This window comes from Sminthopsis crassicaudata, chromosome 1 (genome assembly GCF_048593235.1).
Source record: "Sminthopsis crassicaudata isolate SCR6 chromosome 1, ASM4859323v1, whole genome shotgun sequence".
NCBI classification, from domain to species: Eukaryota; Metazoa; Chordata; class Mammalia; order Dasyuromorphia; family Dasyuridae; genus Sminthopsis; species Sminthopsis crassicaudata.
This window is the reverse complement of record NC_133617.1, coordinates 269,678,095-269,694,348: the sequence shown is the minus strand read 5'-3', so window position 1 is coordinate 269,694,348 and position 16,254 is coordinate 269,678,095. Positions and strand designations below refer to the sequence as shown.

The 16,254-nt window shown below is 33.8% G+C and overlaps 1 protein-coding gene across 3 annotated transcripts in view; it reads right to left on the bottom strand.

The window, feature by feature from the left end:
- NKAIN3 (sodium/potassium transporting ATPase interacting 3) overlaps positions 1-16,254 on the bottom strand; it is an 821,210-nt gene that overhangs the window by 256,144 nt on the left and 548,812 nt on the right. The gene's annotated exons all lie outside the window — the stretch shown is intronic.

Below are 16,254 nucleotides of genomic sequence, written 5' to 3'. Positions count from 1 at the left end.
TATTAGGTGCCATATAAATTCTATCTAGAATAACATTTGTTAATATTAGAAGAGAACAAATACATAAAATATTATTACTTCCTAAGAAGGTCAACTTCTAATTTTAATGAGCTAATTTCATCAGTGAAGTTTTGTACCTATTTCATTATTTAGCCAACTCTGATTTTTGAGGTTTATTTTCTTTAGTGTTTTTTGTGTCTCTTTTACAAAGCTGTTGATTCTTTTCATAATTTTTTTCATCATTCTCATTTCTTTTCTCATTTTTCCTTTACTACTCTAATTTGATTAGAATTTTTTTTTTTGTTTTTTCTTTACATTTTTTTTAATTGTCAGGTTTTTTGTCAAATTTGCATTTTTCCCCCTGTCTTCATTGCATTTTCTTTTGAGTTTGTAGCTTAACCTTTTCTGTCAATATCATAACTTTTTATGGTCATTTGTTCATTTTCCCAGTCTACTTTTTCCCCCTGAGGCAATTGGGGTTAAGTTACTTGCCCAGGGTCACACAGGTAGGAAGTGTTAAGTGGCTGAGGCTAGATTTGAACTCAGGTCCTCCTGACTTCAGGGCTGGTGCTGTAGCTGTCTCCCCTGCCCCGACTTTGAACTTTATGTTATAGATGGGTTCTGCTCACTTGAGAAAGAGAGAGAGAGAGAGAGAGAGAGAGAGAGAGAGAGAGAGAGAGAGAGAGAGAGAGACAGAGAGAGAGACAGAGAGAGAGTGTGTGTGTGTGTGTGTGTGTATGTGTGTGTGTGTGTGTGTGTGTGTGTGTGTGTGTGTGTGTGAAGGTACTGTCCCAATCTTCAAAATTTTTAGTACAATGTTTTTTGTTGTTCTGGGGGTTTGTAAATGTTTGATGCTTCTAAGGTGATATTATTTGGGGAAAAGCTTGGTCTCTACTTTCTTGTTCTCTGCTCTGTTCTTTATCAAGAAAAGGCCTCTGCTCCCCTGCAGTCATAAATACTATCACTCCTTTTTGCCCTGGAACTGAAACTGGGTCTCTACTCCTTTGCACATGCACTCTTCTCTTCCCTGGTTCTGTGACCTGGGTTTGGGTGGGTGCAAAAAAGTTGCTAAACAGCGTCTGTTTGTGCACCCAGTAGTAATACAGAGCTCCCATATAACAGGCTTCTCACCAGCTGTCCAATTTCCTTACTGTTTCTGTGCTGAGAACTCCCAAAGCTGGGGCTGCTGCTGCTGTTACTTTTACTACTACCTTCAATAACTGCAGTTGGTATTACTGCCCCAATTACTTTAGGCTAGCCCTGACTTCAGTGTCACAGACTTTACCTTCCAATCTCCTAAATTGTCTTGGAGTAGAAAGATGTCTCAGCTCAACTTTTTATTGGCTATGTCACTCTTGAATTCAATTTGAGGCATTATTTCAAAGTTGTTTGAGTAGAGAACTCCCTCTACTCCTCCACCTTGACTCTGCCTATTCAATATTTTTAATGTTTTTCAAATTTCTATTTGAAACATTGAGCCAGATTTTAAATGTCACCATTTTTCTTGTAATACCATATGTTTAGAAAGCATGGAATATCATAAAGTCCAAATAACTGAAGTAGAACTTCTTAAGACAATGTAAAGCCACATGTTAAGTATGAATAGACTTCACTATTACCATTGTAGGAACCATGCAGGAGAATAGTTCAGAGATATTACATTATAATAAGGGATCCCTTAAGAGGATGTAATTTTCTTAAGGCAGGGGATATTTTTTCTTTGTATAACCAGAACTTTGCACAGTTTCCCACACATAATGTGGGCCTGATATGTACTTGTTGATTGATTGTTGAAACTTTCAAGCAATCTTACATGACTCTAACAAATGCATAGAAGACAGCTTGTTGGATGACAACCTTTAAATGACATTTTTCTCTCAAGTAATTTTTAATGTCAACAACAGAAAGCACAGAGATATCTTGTATTCTCCATCACTTACATTTAGTTGTGTAAATATATTTTCTGGTTGACTATAATTGTGAAAGCCTATTTTTTCTTTTCTTATAACTTAATATATAAGATATATTTGGTCTATAAGTAAGTAATAATTTCAGAGAAATGGCTGCCTATCAAAAGTAGATTGATTATATGGTGAGAGTGAATGATAATTGATGAACAATTTATATCCTATTTTGAAACTCATGAACGATCAAAAGACCCCATTTCACACATGGAACATTATTGCTTACGAGATTCTATACCTAGCTATACAGAAGAGGCTGCATCCAAAAAATAGAAAGACAGGAACTGATATTGCATCTGGGTTCTCTGAATAAGAAAAGTAAGGTGGTCCATGTGGAAAGGCCACAAATTAAAAGCCAAAAGATTAAGATTTAATGCCTACCTCTTGTAACTTGCTAATTATGACTTTGGTTCAATCACTTAAACCTGATTACCCCAATCTACAGATCTGTCAATTATCCTTATCTATAGAATCTGGATAATAATAACACAATGACCTAACAAGGTTGTTGTGAGGACATGGTAAATAATGTGTATAAAGTTCTTTGTAATCATAAAACACAATATAAATGTTGGCTATTAATAAAGTGTATCCATTAGCTTACAGCTTCATTTTAGTGGAGATCTCAAAGTCAAAATCAGAAAGTCATTTGTATGAGTCATTGAATTAATGCCATAACAATGAACTTTATGCCAATTTGAAATTGCATTGTTCGTCTGAATTTTGCAATAGGTGAGGTTGGAGAGCAAAGAAAACTTAACAAGAGTCTCTATATGACTCTTCATGCTAAGTATGCTAAATGATTTCTGAATGAATGATTTGTGTTTTTAAAAATTCAAACTACAAAACTAATATTATGAAGATGATAAGTTTTATATAATACCCAGTGAAAGTTAACCAAAATCATTGGAAATTATAAGTGGATTATTTAGTTAACTGAGAATTTAGACATTAAATATATATGTGTGGTATAAATATATAAAATATTTTGCATGTGTATATTTTTTATGAATAAGCATATATACATATGTGGCACACAAATATTGCTATATTTATATATGCAATACATGCATGCATAAATATTATTTTATGCTATACATAAATTAAATTAATGAATATATATATTACTTGCAGAGAAGGAATTAAATTTAGTGATGCTATCAGGGAACAATATCTACCTCCCTTCACAATTAATTCTTCTGGAATATATGCTCCTAATGGAGCTTTTTCTCATGATACTATACAGTGAAGGTAATGAAATATTAGTGCAAATGGAGGCAATCATTAATGCTGACATTCTGATTCATGGTAGGGATAATTCTGTTTTTGATTCATGTATTATTATATTACTTCATTAAAGTTCACATTTGAGTGTTGTGAGGCATATACATTTTCTTTAGGAGCACTTAAATGAATTTGGGGATCAAAATTAAATCACTGAAACAAATGACATAAACAATCCCAGATGGTGCTAAGGTTAGTTCAAACATGAGTTAGGTTCAGGTTTTCAAATGAATTTTTTTGAAGGCTGATAGAAAGTTGTAGATATAATTTAAAAAGTTAGTAAAATATCTTACTGGCCCCTACCCAAACCCCCAAGTTCAATATGTAAATCAGGACAAAAAATAGGAGTAGCAAATATAGGTATAGCACTTAGTAGTACATATCTCTGAAAACATAAGCAATTTAAAATTTCTCCTTTCATTTCCTAACAGAGGATTTAGTAATTCTTTGATAGGCATTACTTCTATAAATATTTTCCAAGGCACTTAAAATAAATATTTCCTTATAGTATTAGGGTTTAAAAAATCCAGTGACTGCAAGCTTTTTAATGCTTCAATATTTATGTTTTATGTTGTTAATCCTTATATTTTGTGGGCTTCCAATTTATAGATTCCTATCTAGAAATTGACTTACTATGTAAACTATCAAAATATCATTTTTCTTTTGAAATATCTGCTGTCATGCATAGTTCAACCACTGGAGTTCTTAGAACAAGACTTGAATCAGGTGAATTGCACTGTAATATGAACTTGCCACTATATTCAGTCATTAAGAGAATGCTCAGAGAGATACCAAATCTCCAGGTAAAAGAGGCTGCAGAACTTGCTTCTGGGACAGGCATGAGCATTTGTGATGTAAGCACTTTGAATATATGTAGATATTCTATAAATGGTTCCTATCTTTTAACCATGTGTTGAATAAGCATCTTTTTGATTGGCTGGGGAGCATTCAAAAGGCATTATCTTGATTTCAGTGCTCATTTCAGCAAGAATCATTTCTAGCTCATAACATCTATGTGGGAGAAAAACCATGGGTCCCCCTCCACAGTGGGGGCTTTCCTTAGACACATTTCAAATATGAGACTGACGTGTTGACTATGAATAAGTGTTTATTTATTATTATAATTTTTTTTTGCCTTGGCACTTGTTCTTTTCTTGTAGGTTAAGGAAATTGAAGGCTGTGATTTTGCACATGTGGAAAAGTGTTGTGATGTTTGTGGGAGGGGAAAGAGAGAGAGAGAGAGAGAGAGAGAGAGAGAGAGAGAGAGAGAGAGAGAGAGAGAGAGAGAGAGAGAGAAAGAGAGAGAGAGAGAGAGAAAGAGAGAGGAGAGAGAGAGAGAGAGAGAGAAAGAGAGAGAGAGAGAAGAGGAAGAGAGAGAGAGAGAGAGAGAGAGAAGAGAGAGAGAGAGAGTGAGAGAGAAGAGAGAGAGAGAGAGAGAGAGAAAGAGAGAGGGAGGAGGGGAGAGAGAGAGAGAGAGAGAGAGATGAGAGAGAGAGAGAGAGAGAGAGAGAGAGAGAGAGAGAGAGAGAAGCTGCCAAAGTCTATGAGAACAAGAGTTAAATTCATGCTGAGTTTTGCAGCTAACCCACAATTGATGCCCTGAGGTTGTAGGAGCTATCTTCAGAACTCAATAGTAACTGATAGAAGGTTTCATCCAGCAGTGATGTACATTTGGATGTGAACTTAGTGAGACTAATGCTATCCTGAAAATGCATTAAGTCAGAGACTAATGTTGAAGGGAGAATGTGCCCCTGAGGTACTGGGGAGAAATATTTTTACTTCTATTCTTGCTATTTCTTGGAAGCAAATATCCTTTCATAAAAGCAAATTGATATTAGTTAGTTCGATGAAATTGGAGCTGGCAGCTAACAGTGGATGAAGTCCATCCAGAATATGGGATCAAGCCAATAATATTGGAGAAGAGACATGCCCAAGGATTCAGGATTTTGGAGCCATCTTTAAAATATGTAGAGTTTGATGGGTTACAATTTCATGGTTTACTCTGAACCATCCTCAAAGTTATATAAGTAACAAAGGTTCAGAAACATGTCTGTGAGATCATTTTAATGAGCTGCTGATCCAGCCCATCAAATATTTTATCTTCCAACATTCTCCTACCACTGTGCAGATCCAAGCTTAGAGCCAAATGGTTCTCTCAAATACAAACAATAATTTTTGACTTCACTGAACTGTCCTCTAAGGAGAGTTGGGAAAGTCACAATTCTATATGTGCTCTGACTTACTTAATCTATTTTTAACTGCCCCCAGTGTTTTTCAGCATTCTGTCCAACTGAAGGAACCCCTGTTTCTTCAGTTCATAAAACTTCTAATGACTACATTTGAGAATTTCTAATCGAGAATTACAAAGCATGACGAAAGTACATGGGATCATACTATATCATCAGTTACACATAGGGCATCTTTGCAATCTGGCTTGCAATATACATTAAAGAGGTGAAATACTAGACTCTGTTCCAAACTGGGGCTTAGTTGGTATGGTGCCATGTTCCAAAATGCCCAGATGTCTCAATCCCAACACCCACTACATTACAGCTAGAAGTTTTATCAAACTGAGGGGAAAGCATTTGGAATCAAAAGCTTTTAGAACAATGAAAAACCCTATAGCAAATTATTTTGAACCACCTCTGTGCTTTTTTTTTCCAGGGTTAGAGGAGTCCTACCAAAGTCCCTTAGTACCTAGTGCCTAGCCATATATAGTCTTAGTTTCCTGGGAACACAACAAGATTAGGTGACTTGCACAAAGCTCACGAAGCCAGCATTTGCCAGAAGTGGGACTATGTACAAGTCTGAAGCTCTCGAGCTTCCTGACTTTGAAACTAGTTCTCTAAACACTGAACTACATTGCCTTTCAAACAACATTAGGGAGGGTTTATTGAAGATACATCTGATCTTAAATGAAACCATTTACTTTTCAGCAATCACTCAGGGTGTCTACAGGAAATTTAGCTACATATAGTTTTTACACCTAAATAAAGAAGCCAAATATGAACATGATATGCAGGAATATTATAACTTTATAATAGCCCCTAGAGCTTCTAAGGTCCATAAAATAATGAATGGATGACAAGTATACATAAAATATCATATCGTATTGGTTCCTTTGGTATATATAATCTTGTTCTAAACTTTAATGTTTCATAAAAAGGAGAATTTTACCACTCTCCAAATCATCATTCAAGTACTAAAAACAGAGTAAGAGCAAAGTACTTGTTCCTTTGGAGCATCAAAAAGCTAATTATATAAACAAAACACTTAATTGGATTTTTAAAGAACGTTTATTGCTACATAAATATTTTTATATAGAAGTGAAGCTGTCCTTTACATAAAGTCAAATACTTTGATTTTTTTTTAACATAGCACCTCGACCCACATTTTTCTAGGTCCTTTATCAAGTTTGGTGGTTACTATGATCATCAATTAATCACTATGGTGATCAAGTATGGTGGTCACTATGATCATCAGTGAAAACAGAACAGAAATATTAAAACAACTAAATTCAACATTTTGACTTAGAAGTTATTTGATATTTGCATAATGATAAATTATGAAAGTATAACAGCTTTATATAACATTTGTATAATAGAATCAAATCAACTATTTTAATCAACTGAATAATATTCTGTATTTGCAAAAATGGCAAAGCCCACATATTGTATAAAGAAAAGAATGAGGATCATAGATTCAGAATTGGAAAGAACATTTTAGAGTGAGGAAATTTAGTCATAGAGACATCGTGACTGACTTAATGATCTAGAATTCAAGTTCTTTGTGCCCTGAATTAAATGACTCTTCCACTACACCATAAGCCTGTTCAAAATTATGGGTCAATACAAATAAATTCATTTGGGTGCTTTAAAATTGGGACTTTTTAGATTGGGGAAATTTAGTGAAAAAGGTTGGATATTTTTTTCTTCTTCAGGTTCATACAGGTAATAAGCATCTGATGTTTATTTAACAAACAAGTCTTGCTAATTCTGAGTCCGTCACTTTTGGAGAGGTAGCATGGTATAATGAATAAGGTCCTGGACTTGAAGTCAAAAGACAGGTTGAAGTTTTATGTATGATATTTAGTAGTTATGTGACCATGGATTAGCTACTTAACTTCTAAGAGGCATGGTTTCATCATCAACAAAATAGGGATAATAATATTCTTGCTGCCTCTAAGGGGAGCTATTGTGATGTAGTACAAAGAGTATTTGATATGGATGCCTATAACCTGGCTTAGAATCTTAATTCTGGTGGGCAGATCACACTTTCTATCTCAGTTTCTTCATCTTTAAAATGAAAGGTTTGGATTACATAACCTCTAAATGTGCTTTAACTTTAAATCTATGATGAGTATTAGTGTAGTGTGAGACTGTAAACCCTGTAAGGTGATAAATGAGTCATTTATTACAGGTGAATATTTTATGTATATTAGTTTATTTGAATCAACCAAAATGACTGTGAAGTAAGTAAATCATATAGAATTACATTAATTTTACACACTGAATGGGGCAACTGAAGTGCTGAGTTTAATTGTAGATAAAATGGGCAGTAAGTAAATGGAAAAGCTGATTTGTAACTTGAGTTCTTTGTCCTCCACTATACCATAGCCTCTCCAAAGTGAAGAATTTATTCAAATGAATTAGTTTGGCTGATTTATCCCACCTTCAACTGATGTTTTAATGTAGAATAGATTTAGTCGAAGTTGCACAGTCACCTAGCTTTCACTCTTGGATTAGTTACCAAATAATAAGACTTTAGGTCACCAGGCTTACTAACTTGCTATAAAAATAGATAGATCCAAAATGGCTGCTGCTGGTTTCATAAATCTGTATTTTCAGTCTAAATAATGTGCATCAAAATATTTTTGAAATTGAAATTGTCATCTTTTAGAAAAAGCCTTATTTTAGTTTGGTAATCTTTTGGGTTGTATATCATTGTCACTTTAAAATATATACATCACCACCATCACCATTCCTGCCTCTATCTAGTGACATCTTCTTTTTAACCAAGGATGTAAAGGGGAGAGAAAAGCAGGTGAGCCAACAAATAAAAAAAACTACAACATCCATGTTTGAGAGTATATACAATATTCCACCCCAATAATGCCCTACTTTTGCAAAAAGAAGAGGGAAATATATATTGTTAACTCTTCTATTGGGCTAAGCTTAAGAAAGAAATGATATTCAGTAGAAATTTACTTATTTCATGATAGCATCTAATACATGAAATCTGCTTAGGGAACAAAATCTATAGGTAGGAAACAAATTATTTTTGCCACAGATTTCTACTTTAGTTTTTGCTATCTAATAATTTTTAACAATGTTAATTCAAGGAAACTAATTTCAGACTATGGAAGAAGGAGCTCCCACTTGTTTCCCCCTTACCCCATGCAAAGAATCAATTTGAAGGATTAAGGACAGTACTTTGAAGAACAGTATTCACTTTTAACAAAAATCTAGGAAAGAAAATATACAAGAAGCCAATATTTAGAAATGAAGAGAAGGATATTTTTCTCACCAACCATAACACTGAGCTATACACAATCTTAAGAACAGTTATTTCATCAGCATTGGCTCAATTAAAAATATTACATCTGTTACATATGTCAGGATGAGATGAACAGTGTAACCAATGTATAAAGAATAATACACCAAAACAGCAATATGGTAAATCATATGAATTCTCTTGAACTTGGCTAATAATAAATAAAAATGATGATGATGATAATAGCTTACATTAATATAGTAATTAGCCATTTATAAAATGTATTATTTACAACAATTTTGTGTGGAAGAAAATTTTGTACTCTATATTTGGACACACAACTACTAGAAACAAATTTATTAATTCAACCATTCTAATCCTATGCTTCTTTGCATAGAAAGAGTCATCCAGAGATGATATTTCCCTAAGTCTTGAAACCTTCTATATAAGCAACGGTGTACTGGGAAATATTTAACAACCAACTCTCAAACTATAAAATGATATATACTAAAATTTTTAAGTTTAAACAGATTTATTAACATTTTCTTTAGCACTTTTTGAGACTATAAAAGTAAACAAAATAATCAATGAAGCCCTAATTTGTCTCCTTATTTCTGAGTGTTAATGTTCATACTGCATATACCTCTTCCTTTCATCTCCTCTTTATGTGTTGTCTTTTTTGAAAGAAAGCTTCTTGTAAGCAAGTAATGCTTTACTTGTATTTTTATTCTCAGTGTTTAACACATTGTTTACAATATAATAAGCATTTAATAATTGTGTGACCTATCTATCCGTCAATCTAATTACCTTATTTACCTAATGTTCAAATGCATTTTCTTTTCTGACACATTTGACACATATATGTCAGGCAGACTTCCAGTGCACAAAATATGCCAATCAACAAATATCTCTTGAGGACTTGCTATGTTGTAATGTGGCATATGATTGATTTAGAAGATAGAAAAAAGCATAAAATATTGAACAAGAATTTTATTGAAACAGGCTCTTATATTTTCTTACTACTACTCTACAATTTCTCCTTCATGACAATTCTGCACCAGTTTTCTGTATGACTAAATCTGATTATGTCACTCTTGCTCAAACTTCTTCTTTGCTTCTCTATTGCTTATAATCTCCTACCCCGCCCCCCCAACATCCAATTACCTATACTGTTTCTTTTCAGGTTTCCATTGATTCCATATACTCCTGTGCTCTAGCCATTTTGGCTAGAGCACATTCTCCATCTTTATTTCTTTATGTCTTTTTCTGTAGTTCTCTGTGCCTGAAAAATCTTCCATTCTTTATGTCCTTGAATTTTCTTTTAAATCTCAATTCAAATCCGATTTTTCTGTACAATACTTAGGCAAAAATGATCTTTTTCTCAATTTTCATAAAGTAATTTATTATGTACTTGTATTATAGTGATAATGTAACAACATTGTGGACTATATTGATCTATATTTTTCTTATATACTATATGACAAATTTCATCAAGAGAGGGAAAATGACTTATTTGAACTTTAATTCTCTCTTGGTGTTCAGTACTAAATTCTTCACTCAATAAGGACTCAGTAAATATTTGCTGAATTCAATCTAGTTGATGTCCAGTTAAGAAACAACTTTGAAAGTATGATACATTTATTTATTACTTAGTAATAGTACCTAATTATGCAAAAGTTGAAAGTGCTTATTTTACATTTACCAAATAAAAAACACTGAGGTTTTCTGGAAAATAATTTTTTTTTGTCATATAGCAAATAACCAAAAAAGGACAGGAGACTTCCAAGTTCATTTTATACATTATTATCTGACTCCTCCATCATCTTGGATTCTTTTTAAATATCTCAGACACATTTGAATCATTTCTACCCCAAAACACCTCCAGAATTATGGCATTTATTACAATCGGGAATTTTAAGAAATTCTTTCTTGTATAATGCATCTTATGCAAACAAGTTTAGTTTCTGTATGGCCAGATATTGTATAACACAAATCTCTTTAGTTCATATCAAGTAACTTGATTTCTAATCACAAAAACTTACTGTTTAAACTTGTTCAAAGTTTAAATTTCTTGGGCTTTTTTTTTCTTTTCATAGCTATATAGTAAAGATAAATGAGATGATTGCATTCCTTTGAAGGAAATAGTATAATCATTTTTGTTATTATTCCATTATAACAGATGGAAAATTACTTGTATTCTTTGATAGGATTTGAATCGACTTATATGGTAGCTGAAATGAACACGTAAGGGGAAAGAGGCTATTAATTTTTGGTTAAGAGAAACTCTATATCCATATAAAATTCTGAATTCATATTGAGGTTCATATTTTTGTTCTTTGTTCAAATTGATCGTTAAGCAAGAGACTCTAGCATTCATTTAAAGATAAGTTAAACAAAACTGTTAGGATCCTTACAAGGAGCTAAGTCAATACTTAACAATTCTCTAGTTCAGAGTTCACACTTTTAAAGGAGTTCAAAACAATTTGATTAAAGTCAGATTATATTGAAATATATATCATGGGGACTACATTAAGGTAAACATAGGATCACTGAATGTCTGAGTTGGGAGGAGCCTGATGACATCATCCAGCAGGACCCACATCTAATCTATAACCTTCTCTTCATTATCCCCAAGAAATAGTTTTCTAGCTGTGGCTTGAAGATCTCAAGTCAGATGAAAATGACTACTTCCTGCGATGCTCCATTATGTTTTCAGATATATATTTTTTAACTACTTGAATGATTTCATTAATTCAGACTTAAGAAAAAAACATCTGCCTGGGTAATTTCCACTCATCCGTCTTAGATTCTGCTTTCTGGAGTCAAGCAGAATCCCTTGAACAAGTAAAAGACAGTCCTTAACATACTTAAAGAAAATCATAATGTTGATTACATGTTGTTTTTGTTCAGTCATGCCCAAATCTCCCTGACCCCATTTGAGATTTTCTTGGTAAAGATATAAATTTTGCTGATGAGAGTATGAAATCATTAGAGTGTGGCCCCTGGTGCAGGTAGGTGGCCTGGTGGCCAATGAATCAGAGTAGGTCTGAAGTAGACCATCATTAATAAGGAAGAAGATAATCTTAGGTTCCTGAGGTTATCTTCCCTTGATATGGATTTGTTTCCACATCTTTTTCTTGGTATGCCAATCAACAGAGAGGTAATTATAGGAGATTCTGTTAACATAGATCCCTCCACAGGATATCTCTTTGTAGTAAGTTTTAAACTCCAAATGACAAAGGATGAATGTTCTAGTAAGATCTAAATCTGTGATGATAAGACATTTCAATGACAACTTGTTTGCATTTCTGAAAAGGTGTTAACCTTGATTACAGAACTCTGCCCTATCAACTTCCAGTATTTTAGAGATCAAACTTAACACTTATTAGGACTAAGTGAAGACATTTTAGATAAAGACAATTTTTTTTAAGGAATAGTAGAATCTCAGACTTCTATAAATTCAGTAGGGGATTGAGACAAGCAGAAGGAATGCATGTCAAATGTAGGCAATAAAAAAAACCAAGAAGAACATGTTGGTTGTTGAATATTTGTTTGTGGAAACTATGACAATTATTTAGAAACATAGTACTCCTTGAACAGCTGGAAATCCATTGTTGTAAAAGAATTGGACCTTAAAATCACATTTTGGGGAAACGGGTCCATCAGGATACTGAGTGGGATAGAAAAAGAGGGGATGATCATTGTTCAAGTGTACTCATGGATGATGGAATGACCTCTTAGATTGGGGCATTATCATGCCCCAAAGACTTCATAGGTTCTAGTGAAGATACAAATTATCAAGCTGATGATTGCTGAAGAAGTCAATGCATATTAATAATTATTTAATAATTTACATATTTTTAGAAGAGCATGTACTGACTGAGACAGATCATAAATAATTATAGGAAAAGGAAATAAACTCAGGAATAATTTTTTAAAATGGCATTTATACAGTATTTTAAGGTTTGTACACATTTTACATTTTATCTCATTTCATCCTTACAATAATCCTTTGAAATAAATTTTATAGATAAGAAAACTAAGGTTGAGAGAGAATAAGTAATTTTCCCAGGATCACACAGCTGATTATTGTCAGAAGCAAGGTTTGAATCTAGGTTTTCCTGACTCCAAGTTCAACAATATATCTATGACACTACTTTGAAGGTTTCTCACACTATGTGTCATTTCTGAGGTATTCAAAAAATTAGAATGAATTTAGAGCAAAGATTAGCATTCTCCTTTAGTAGGCTAATTATTGAATTAAATTATTGAACTCCTTAAATAGCTTCTCTCATTGTAATGGAAAGGAAAGAATATTTTTTGGATGAATTACCTACTAAACTAGAACAAATCACAGAGATCAATGAACACTGAGATCCAAAAGAAGAATTCAGTCATGTTTATCAGAGTGGGTGTTCCCCCAAACCTGAAAAAAATAGGTGATTCTTCTGACCTGTCCATTCTCAATAGCATATATGCAAATATGTATATATATATATATATATATATATATATATTGTATATATATATATATATTTAATGTGTGTGTGTTTGAGAAGAAACACAAGCACACAGCCTCATATAGACATTTCTTATTAGCATTTTTGAAAATTTCATCTAAAATTTATACTTTATGAATTTGTGGTTGATCAATTTATAGCTTTGACAACGTCTTCCTTTCCTGTAAAATAGTATACAATGAGACAATCATCTCCTTCTTCACTATCTTCTATTTCAGGTTTTCTATAACTTAACCATTTAAGACAACCAAACTGGAGCCAGAAACAAAAGATATTCTCATGTAGCACTTCTTCTATTTAAAGCCATCTTGAATAGTCTCAGTATGTAAAATACCTCAAATGGCCCTATAGTCTGAGGCTCTATTACAACACCTGCTTCCATTCTTATATTTTCAGTGGTGAAGATGAGTTAATAGCATATCCAAAAAAAAGAGAGAGAGAGAGAGAGCAGTGTTAGAGCTGAGTTTTATCTTTCTTCATGAGAAATATTTGAAAATGTACTTGAAATGCTATGGTCATTTGAGGATAAAACATGTGGCATCCCATTCTCAAACTACCCACCAACTCTAAGATAAGCTTTTTTTGAAAGGCTCTTTGTAACTTAGATAACATGTTTCAGCATTGCAGATGACAAAAATGCTGGCAGTTGTTACTTTGGGGGCTTTACATCAAGGAAACAATCTTATTTTCTTCATAATAGGAATTGTGGCTTCTAGTCAGGATTTACATTATCAGGTGGCACAATGGAGATTGGTGGAACAGTTAACAAACACAATGTCACCATCCACCTGTGCTGGGAACAATAAAAGTAGCAATTGCTCTTGCATCATGTGCTTCCTCATGCTGAGCAGCACAGCTCACAACTTTTCACATTATCCCAGGATGTGGCTTATTCAGACAAACTCAGGCTGCTGTCACATCACTGGGAACATTTTGCTTGTGTAAAATGTGCACAGATGTCGAGGAAAACCTTAAAAGTACTAGAAATACAGAGACTGAATGGAAGTGCTTCTTCCCAAATGCTCATATTCCTATATGCCTCGCTTTTGGAAACTGGGTATACCTTCCATGCAGCCAATGACATGCAGGGAGAAAGAAGGGAGAGAACTTCTGAGGAGTATTGAATGCTAAACACCTCATGCTTTTTAATGATGAATTTGGAGAATGTCCCAGATTGTACATCTGTCTGAGCATAATAGCTTGCACTTCAGAGAATGAGTCTTACAAGGGAGGCAGTGGGAACAACTACACTGATTCACAGTGGGTGGATGGCACTTTCTCTTCTTTCTGTGAGAAGGCTCTATCTGTGTTACCCTCTGTCCCCTGCCAATTTAGCTGCTGGCAAATGTTTGCAGTCAGGAGATACCCTAGTTGGCACATATGCTCAGCTGGTAGAATGCCATGATTGGGACTCTGTGGAATTCACCATCAAGCAATTGCTTGACTGAGGGCAGGCTAAGATAGAAAGGTCAAAGGGCCACAGAGGTAAAGAAATGCATTTCCAGCATGACTTATGAGCTTTTTATGTTTGCTCTTTTCTCAACTCCTCTTGAGACTCTTTTCTTCCATTTTTGTGCTATAGACAAACTGTCAGATGCTAATGAGAGATTTCTGGCATCAGCCCAAAGAGTAAGTAGGAAGTGTATCATTATTTCCCTTAGGGAATGCAATTCCATGGGCTTTTTTCCCCTGGCCAACATGATCTACATTTTGTACATCTCTTTGCTAAAAATGCAAAAGTTTATTGAAGTATGTGAATCACATGTGGACACAACCCAGATATTATGGCCCTGACTCCATGTGAGGACCATCATTAGTGACTTATTTCAGGGTAAAAACATCTGGGACTTAGGTAGTCAGAAATAACAGATCATAGGCTTTTAGAGATGAAAGGAGGGCTTCAAGATTATTTTAGTCAAATTATCTCTGGTTGCAGATGAGAACCAAAGATATGATTTCCCAAAGTCATAAGTGGCTAGTGATAGAACACTAAGTAGAACCTGTTTCCTGGTTTCCTAAGCTACTTCTCTGTCCACTACACTATGAGATATCACATGTAAAACACTTCATAAATCTTAAGAATGCTATCTATTGCTAGCTATCATCACAATGATAAAAAATAATTAAAACAATAAATTGGTTTTTAATCACTCAGTTGTGTTAACAATTTCTACAATAACCTTTATTAAGTGCCTATTATATACAATACACTCTGCTAGTCCTCAAAATACAAAGGACAAAAAATAACCCTTGCTCTCAGAGTCTTTATTTCACTCCAAATCTAGCCACATCTTAGACACTATCTGGATAGAGGGGTAGTATTAAAGAGAATGTTGACATCTAGGTAACACAGGAGATAGAGTTCTGGACCTAGAGTCAGAGAGACTTTCTTTCTGACTTAAAATCTGAGTTCTTTCTGAGTTCAAATCCAGCCTTGGACATTTAGTAGTTGTGTGACCATAGGCAAGTCACTTAACTGTGTTTGTTTCACTTCCTTATCTATAAATGATCATGGCAAACCAATCCAGTATACTTTACTAAGGAGACACCAAATGGAGTCAGGAAGAGTCAGATATGACTAGACAATAAATTAGAGAGAATATTTTAAATTTCTTGACAAGATATTCTTCTTAAGTAGCTACTTACTGAATTAAAAGGCAATCCACTTCATAAAGAAAAGGATGGCTCATTTTAAAGGAAGATTTTAAACTGGGTTTCTCAAGGATATATAGACTAGCCCATAAAATTAAGTACTCTAGGTAAAGAACTGAACTTCAATAATGGATTCTGATAATAGTTAGCATTTGGTATAGACAGATCCTTAAGTTTTGCAAAGTACTTTACAAATATTTTCTTATTTTATCTTCCCAACCACCTTGAGAGGTAGTATTTATATTTTGCTTTAAGGTTTGCAAAGATTTATTTTACAAATATTTCATTTGATTCTTTAAGGTAGGTACTAATGATGTGCATTGTGTTCCCTTTAAGATTCC